At 32.3% G+C, this 7611-nt stretch overlaps 1 long non-coding RNA gene across 4 annotated transcripts; it reads left to right on the top strand.

The window, feature by feature from the left end:
• The first annotated feature begins 566 nt into the window (after positions 1-566).
• Positions 567-4690, top strand: LOC136219836 (uncharacterized). 4 transcript variants are annotated; one of them, XR_010684287.1, is made up of 5 exons: positions 567-814; positions 1300-1339; positions 1605-1669; positions 3284-3541; positions 4417-4690. It is a non-coding gene; the product is annotated as an uncharacterized lncRNA (long non-coding RNA). The 4 variants fall into 4 exon arrangements; XR_010684288.1 differs by lacking the exon at positions 4417-4690 and having other exon boundaries at positions 567-809; positions 3284-4380; XR_010684286.1 differs by lacking the exon at positions 4417-4690 and having other exon boundaries at positions 3284-4380.
• Positions 4691-7611: the final 2921 nt, after the last annotated feature.

Here is a 7611-nt window from a genome sequence, read left to right as displayed (position 1 = left end):
TTTGTCCGATTTTTTGGTTCGAGCCTCGGAAGACACATCTAAAAAATCCTCTCCTGTAATTAATTTATTAGTCATGTGTTTTAAACTATTATACTAATTACTTTGTATAGATAAAAACTTATATTTTTAGTTTTAAATTTAATTAATATATTTGTGATGAAAATTTTACATAGTATACGTACACCATTATTTTTATACTTATTATATACAAAATATTCTATTATTATTCTCTTAAAATTTATTCTATTCGTTATTATTATTTAAATTAATATTTTTAAACTAATAATAAAAATTAATATGATGTTTATAATTTTACAAAATCTTACTCTCTTTTTTCATTTTGTTCATAATTTTTTTTTTATTATTTTTTGAAACATTGTTCATAATTTTTATTACAGACTAAAATATGGTTAAAATATTTAAAATTTTATATAGATCTATACCTAATTTTATAATATTTAAAATATTTTTGTGACACATACCAATGAAATAAGATTTCGATAATTATATAAAAATCAATTAACATGAAGAAATCAAAATTATTAGGGAAACAAAATAAAATAAAACTTAAAATAGAAAAATAAGGCGGGGAGAATACGATTTCTTTTGCGCCCAAATTTTAGAACCCCAATCTCTGTATTCTTTCCCTAACCCCCTTTCTCTTTACGCTTGGTATCCTTGAAATTCCTTTGCGCCAAAAGGTTCACTGAATGTCCTGTCTCAATCGACTCTAAAAATCTAATACAAGGTTTTTTTTTTTGCCACAGATTGATTCTTACTCTTGCATAATTTCTGGGCAACAACTCCATGTGCGGTACTCTCTCTATATTCTCTGTTACTTGTTTTGCCTTTTTGCTTGCTAAAAAATTTAGAACTAATTTGAATTGGTCGGTTCTTAGACCTCTTGAAATTGAAAAGGATATTTAATTGTTTAGTAATAGCTGAACATTGTTTAATTTTAGTTCAGCAGAGAGCTTAATTTTAGTTTCTTATCGGTCTGCATCTTAGTTTGGTATGGGTCTTCGTCTTCTTTCTCGTCTACAATTTGTTTTATCTGTATGAATCAGTTTATTCAAAATTAAGATTGGTTCTTAATTGAGTTGTACAGACCTATAGGCTCACATCTGAAGTTAGTTTTCCGCAGATATAGGTGCACTGAAATATGTGTTCTTCCATTTATTGCTTTTATCTACCTAATACGCGGTTGAATTTTTCATCTAATTTTGTTATTGTTTTTTCTATTGCCTAGTTATACAAGCTCATATGTGATTAATTTTTTGAATGTTTCATTGTTTGTAGGGCCAAAGCCTTCAAGTTGTTTGGAAAATATACATTGAAGGTAGATAGTTTTTCAAAGATTAACAAACGAGAACAAATCTATAGAGGCTATGGCCAACTCTTGCATCTATGGAAAAACTTAGAAATCTCATTTTTGTTCTTTGGTGTGTGTGTTGTGACTTTGATATGCTATCTTTGTAATGTACGGAAGATTTTGCTTTGTGTGAAAGATTGGATTTTCATGTAGATAGCATTTTACTTTCTAGTCTCCATATGCAATTATTATTTCCTTCATATTAATTTAACTGATTTTGTTTGCTCAACAGATTTACAAGGGCTCAACATTTTACCATCTTTAGTCTTTCATTGTGATGGAACATAATTCTAGGAAGTAAGTAACAACCCATACTTCTCAATGCACAACATCCTTCATTTGTATATTTGTACAATATACCTTTGCTTTTTCTTTTTCTATTTAAACGTAAATGTGTATATGTGTGTGTATATACCACTTGGCTAAGATATAATCTCTTTGATGTATTTTGTTTAATTTTTCTTTGTTCTATTTTATATATTGTTCCATCAAATACAAGTGCATTATGATTTATGCCTGCGGGTTTATTTTGCTGGTTTGGTTGCTTAAAAAATGTGAGAGGTGAACTATACAAAGGAAGAGCATTAAAGTGCACAATGATTTTTTTATTGTGTCATTTTCCTTGACAGGTGCACCGAGTTCTGCAGTTATGTTCTTTCTTTCAATGTACTTTCTTCCACCAAAGAACAAATATTATCTTATAAAACATTAACTTGTTTGGAGCAATCAGCGAAATTTCTTTGTTTTTACTCAGTTTCGCCTCCAAGTTGTCATAATGCTCTTGCAACTCCAGGTTGTGCATTCTCAACCGTTAAATCAAGTTCTGAAGTGAACTTCATTTTTTATGAGCCTTTTAGCAGTAGCTTGTAGCTTTGGATTTGCATTCCTCAGATTTTCGAGCTCTTCTTGAGCTTCTTACCACCTATTTTTGACCTCTTCTAGCTTTCGCCTCAAATCTGTCTTTTGAGTCTACATCTCATTGTTTAACCTCGTAATCTCGTCTAGAAGAGTAACATAATTGGATGTGGAGTTTTCTAGCTCCAATGTTATGGACTTCCTATCATCTATTAAGTTCCAAATTTGAGCTTCTGGTATAGATATACAACCCGGCAATTCTTCATTTTCCTGCTCGAGTACTGATAACCAAACCTCTAGTTCTCGTTTACTGTCTTCCAGCTCTGAAGATTTCCTCTCAAGAACTTTATTAACAGAAACATGAGTACTCACACTGCTGCTAAGCTCCATCACATTGTTCTGAAAATCAGTTAAGCATTTCGTGGTGATGTCACTTTCTTTTGTAACAACTTCCACATTTTCCTCTAGTTTTCCCTTTTCATTCCCAAGAGCACAAAGCTTTTCTTCCAATTCACTCTAACAAGTTTGAAGATTGACAATATCGTTTTGATTCGATACCATATTAGCCTCTAGTCTTTCCAATATCTCTCTTGTTCCACTCAATTCTTTGTTCAGATTCGTAACTACACCTTCTGACTCGGATTTCTGACTCGACTTTGCGAATTTCAAGATGGTGTTCAGTTTTAATCTTCCTCATTTTCTCTTCAAGCTCACGAACTTCAGATGCGTTATCTTCCCCTTTCAGCCTGGACTTGATCAAAGATCCATCTTCGCTAAAACATTTCTTCATTTCCTTGAGTTTGAGTAAGAGCTCAAGGTTTTCATTTGTCAGCTCTCGGCAATCACTTTCTAGCTCCTGCAATTTAGCTTTTAGTAATTCAATATCGTTAATCAGACTCCCATCTCCTCCTTCAGTTAATTCCAATCCTGCTGAATTTTTCCTTTCTAGTGCCTCTTCGAGTTCTTAAACTTTTGCGCGTAAATACTTCTCCTATTGCTGCAACTGTTGAACATGAAGGATTAAGTCATGGTTCTTGGCTACGTTGTCTATTTCAGATTTTTGCTTTTTTGCGGTTTTCTCCAACTCCTGAAGCACAGAAACAAGCTCAACATTTGACTCCTGACTCCTATGCAATTGCAGAGTAAGATTGTCATTAGTTTGTTTTAAAAACATGATCTCGTTTTTTCCATTTTGCTTCACAACATTGGCAAGACCATTATCCTGAACAATCTGATCCTTGGATTCTGATTCTTTCTCCAACAAATGCACTATACAGAGGAAGAGCATTAAAGTGCACGCCGTACTCATCTGTGGTACTCTCTCCTTTCAAATTCTCCAAGAGGTTTCCATTCTTAGATGATATATAATATAAATACTATTTGCATATATAAAGCACTCAATACAAATGGTTTATGTATGAATTTGTTAATGCATTGCAACATGAGAGAAATATGTGTCTTTTGAAGTCATTTATTATGGCATGTGTCACTCCCACCTTCACATGGTCAAGAATGAATTGGGATTTTCCATTTATCCTTGTGTCCATGGGTATATATAAATTAGTTCATGTATAAGTTATATATGAAACATTATTTGCATGTTTCTGATTCATATATATATAATATATATAAATGCAAACACAAAATTGTGGGAATGGTAACAGAGGTACCTATAAATGGTATAGACTTTGCATTTGACTATTCTGTTCATGTTTTCTATGACAGACAGTGGGATTTACATGCTTATAATACATAGGACAAATTTTACATTTACCTTTTATGAACACATGCCTTTGCGAATGTCTATTATTGTGTGGTTTAGTGATTGTCAAAGTATGAATTATGCGAATGTCTATTATTGTGTGGTTTAGTGATTGTCAAAGTATGAATTGATTATCAATCAAGGTTTTATTTTCTAAATTGTTTGTAATTGGTGCTTTGTCAATTTAATGGTTATTGGGCATCTAATTTTATGTTTGCAAGACCATGAAAATATTTTCTCTTCTTTTCTAATTTTACTTTAAAGTTTCCCATATTAGGTAATGCTCTTAGAAAAAAAAAAAAAAGTGGCCTGCAATAGTCATGTTGGTATTCAGCTTGCCTTACAATACAACTGTCAATGAAATTTGATACATTAACATATTAATTCTAGTCATATCAGTACAAAATTAACTTTTCTTTTTCTCTAGGATTTGCAGAAATCAACAAGAAGCCGGTGAATCAGGAGTACATTGCAACTTTTAACAGCTGATCATATTCAACTTTCGAATTTTTTTCCATTTGTTATTTGTATGCATTCTCCTATCAGGGAATCAATTTTCTTTTAATATTAGATACTTTTACTTTAGACCTAGAAAATTTTCAATATTTTTTTTTCTAATTCTGAGATTTTTTTTATGTTGCCTAGAGTTTCTTTGTTGAATGATAGAATTATTGATATTTATTTATTTAAGAATGATTATAATTTTAGACTCTGTTTATTTCGTATTCTTTTGGTCCAACTGATTTCATGTAGCTCCCTTTGATCCAAAAGTTAATAAAAATCATGGCAAAGGCATATGATTAGCCACGTATTTTCCCATGGCATAAAAATCAATTTATGCCACGGCTGTTATTTTTCCGTAGCAACTAGCTAGCCACGCTCACTTGCGCCACGATAGTGGCCACCATGAATTTCCGTGGCTAAATAGCATAGCCACGGAAATATTACACTTGGGCCACGATTTTAACTGTGGCACAAGTAATGATTTGTTGTAGTGATAGCTCCTCACACTCAAATATGGTATATTTCTACACTCTCTAGTCAATGGGTTCCACAGAGCAAATCTGTTTCCAATACAACCAGTCTCTACACAAACTAATCCGCAGCTTGAACCTACAATTTTGGGAAGAGTATATGTTTTCCATGGAAAATTGACAGTGCCAGATAAAAAACAATCATCAAAGGATGAACTTTCATAGTCCAATAATTGATAAAACTTAGAACCATATGTAGAGCAGAGGATTTTAGGGCTTTGACGTGGTCGTCTAGAGTGAAGACTGATAAATATAGGATCATAGATTAGAGAGTACCATGTCTTATTGGCTATTCTGAATCGTAATACAGATTTTAAGGCAACTTTAACAGTATATCGGCGATGATGTCATGTGGGACGTAATTGACTGTTATCATATTGCTGCCGCGGTTCATGATCGGCGATATAGAGATTATTTGGGAGAAGCTATTTTCTAGTGATATTGAATGGCTCGCAGTTGTACTTTATCAATTATATATTCCCTTTGAATTTGAATTTGAATTTGGGTAGAATTCTATTAGATATTCGATTAACAGCATTTCATACTTATCCTTTCCCAATTATATAGCAGGAAATCAACGACTTGTAAACTCTAATCACATGCCCTAACGGGGCGTTTGGTATTTAAGGGGATGGGGATAGAGATAAATGTTGGGATATGGATAGGGATAAATGATTGGGATATGGATAAAAATAAGATGCTGGAATTTTTTATCTCATGTTTGTTATGTGGGATAGGAATAGGGATAAAATAATGGATTTTACTATATTACTCTTATCCAATTTTAAATACATTCAATTGAACTATCTTCATTTAACTTTTATACTACAATAATGTACGGAAAAACTTACGTTTTTAAAAGTCACTTATTAAAATCATCAATGTAAATAGAAACATTAACACCAAAATAATAAATAGCTAATATAATTAATATTCCAATACTTGCATAATCAAAAAAACATTGTTGCAACTCCAGCAAAAACAAATAAGAGAAACAAAATCATAATAAAGTTTCAACTATCATCAATTTGTCATAAACAAAAAAAATAAATAAATAAGTTTGCCAACCATCTACAATGAGCGACCAACTTCTTGTCCAACAAATATCAATTTGTACTCATCTGGCATGCCATAAAAAAGATCTAGTTTGGTCGGATCTTGACCAATAAGACGTGTAGCCATCACAACTTGTTCCGCAGTGAGCCCGGGGAGTGCTCGGATTACTTGAAACAAATCTTTCCTTTTATTATTACCTTGCTCATTAACATCAACCTCGTGTATAAATGCATTTTTAATTGCATTCATAATCAATGTATTTTCCTTTTCTGCTTCCAAGAGGCTTGAAACCGATTTAGACATTTGAATGAACTCCGCATCCAATTGATCATTGTCACAAATTTTACGTTTAAGAGATTGCCTATCAGAGCTTAGAGTAGTGTTGACTTCAGATGGAGAGCCAGATTCATCCATAGCATGGCTAACAACTTCCTCTATATTTACTTCATCTCCTGGACCCTTGTATTTCGAACCCTTAGCCAAATCAGTAGCATAAATCTCCACAAGCTTATCATAATGAATCATAGGCTTCATCCATAAATTTGATGCTCCATCTCGACTCTTTTAATAAAAAAAATATATAAAATAGTTAATATAATAAAAAAAACCACAGCAAGTTAAAAAATATAACCCATAGCCAAGTAAAACCCGAAGCAATTGCTGCAAATAAAGCTTGCAGCAATTGCTGCAAGTCACTTGCATTGTAGCAAACCAGTTTGCAGCGATTGCTGCAAAAGAATTTGCAGCAATTGCAAAACAAAATTGCTGCACTTTTTTGCAGCAATTGCTGAAAAAAAAAACTGCAGCAATCAGTTTGTATCAATTGTTTCAAATTGATAAATTTGACAACAAAATCAATAATAATGTAAAACAATTACCTTTGCCCATCCCATAAAAGTTTCTTTGTCGCCCGTTACCATTTTCTGTTCATCGTCCCAGCCAAAACCACTTCCAAATTTTTGAATCTCCAAAATATATGTAAGATGTTTCTTCATGACTTTGATTTTGGACTTGATATGTGGATCAGCTCGAATATTCAATTGAGGCAATTTTTTGACCATTTCTTTCTCAATGTATGATAGATAACCTGTTTTGTGTCCTGTGTCTACTTTCCAACCAGTGTTATTCATCTCATAGAGTGTATCAACTAGTAAATTCTCTTCTTCAGCAGACCAAACTCGTCTGTCTCTCTTCTTAGCAGCTAGTGTACTCATTTTTTTTTGTCATTTATCTTCAGGCATAAACACAAATCACAATACAAATATAACATTATGACAAACTCAAAAGTTGCAAACAGAAACACATATCATAATACAAATAATCACTTCAAGCAGATATCAATTTTAAATATAAGTAACCAATTCAAACATATATCAATTCTCAACCAAGTCAGTCAATAGAATATGAAAACTTCCTAACAAAGTAAATAGTTCAATAATAATCAAAAATCAAAAGTTGCATAAACAATCATCGAGACACCCAATCATTCCACATTTCTTGAGCAAGTTGGTCTCTCCATCCAGTCCATTGGC

This window comes from Euphorbia lathyris, chromosome 2 (assembly GCF_963576675.1).
Source record: "Euphorbia lathyris chromosome 2, ddEupLath1.1, whole genome shotgun sequence".
Taxonomy (NCBI): domain Eukaryota; kingdom Viridiplantae; phylum Streptophyta; class Magnoliopsida; order Malpighiales; family Euphorbiaceae; genus Euphorbia; species Euphorbia lathyris.
The sequence above is the reverse complement of the archived record's forward strand: the minus strand, read 5'-3'. Positions and strand labels throughout refer to the sequence as shown.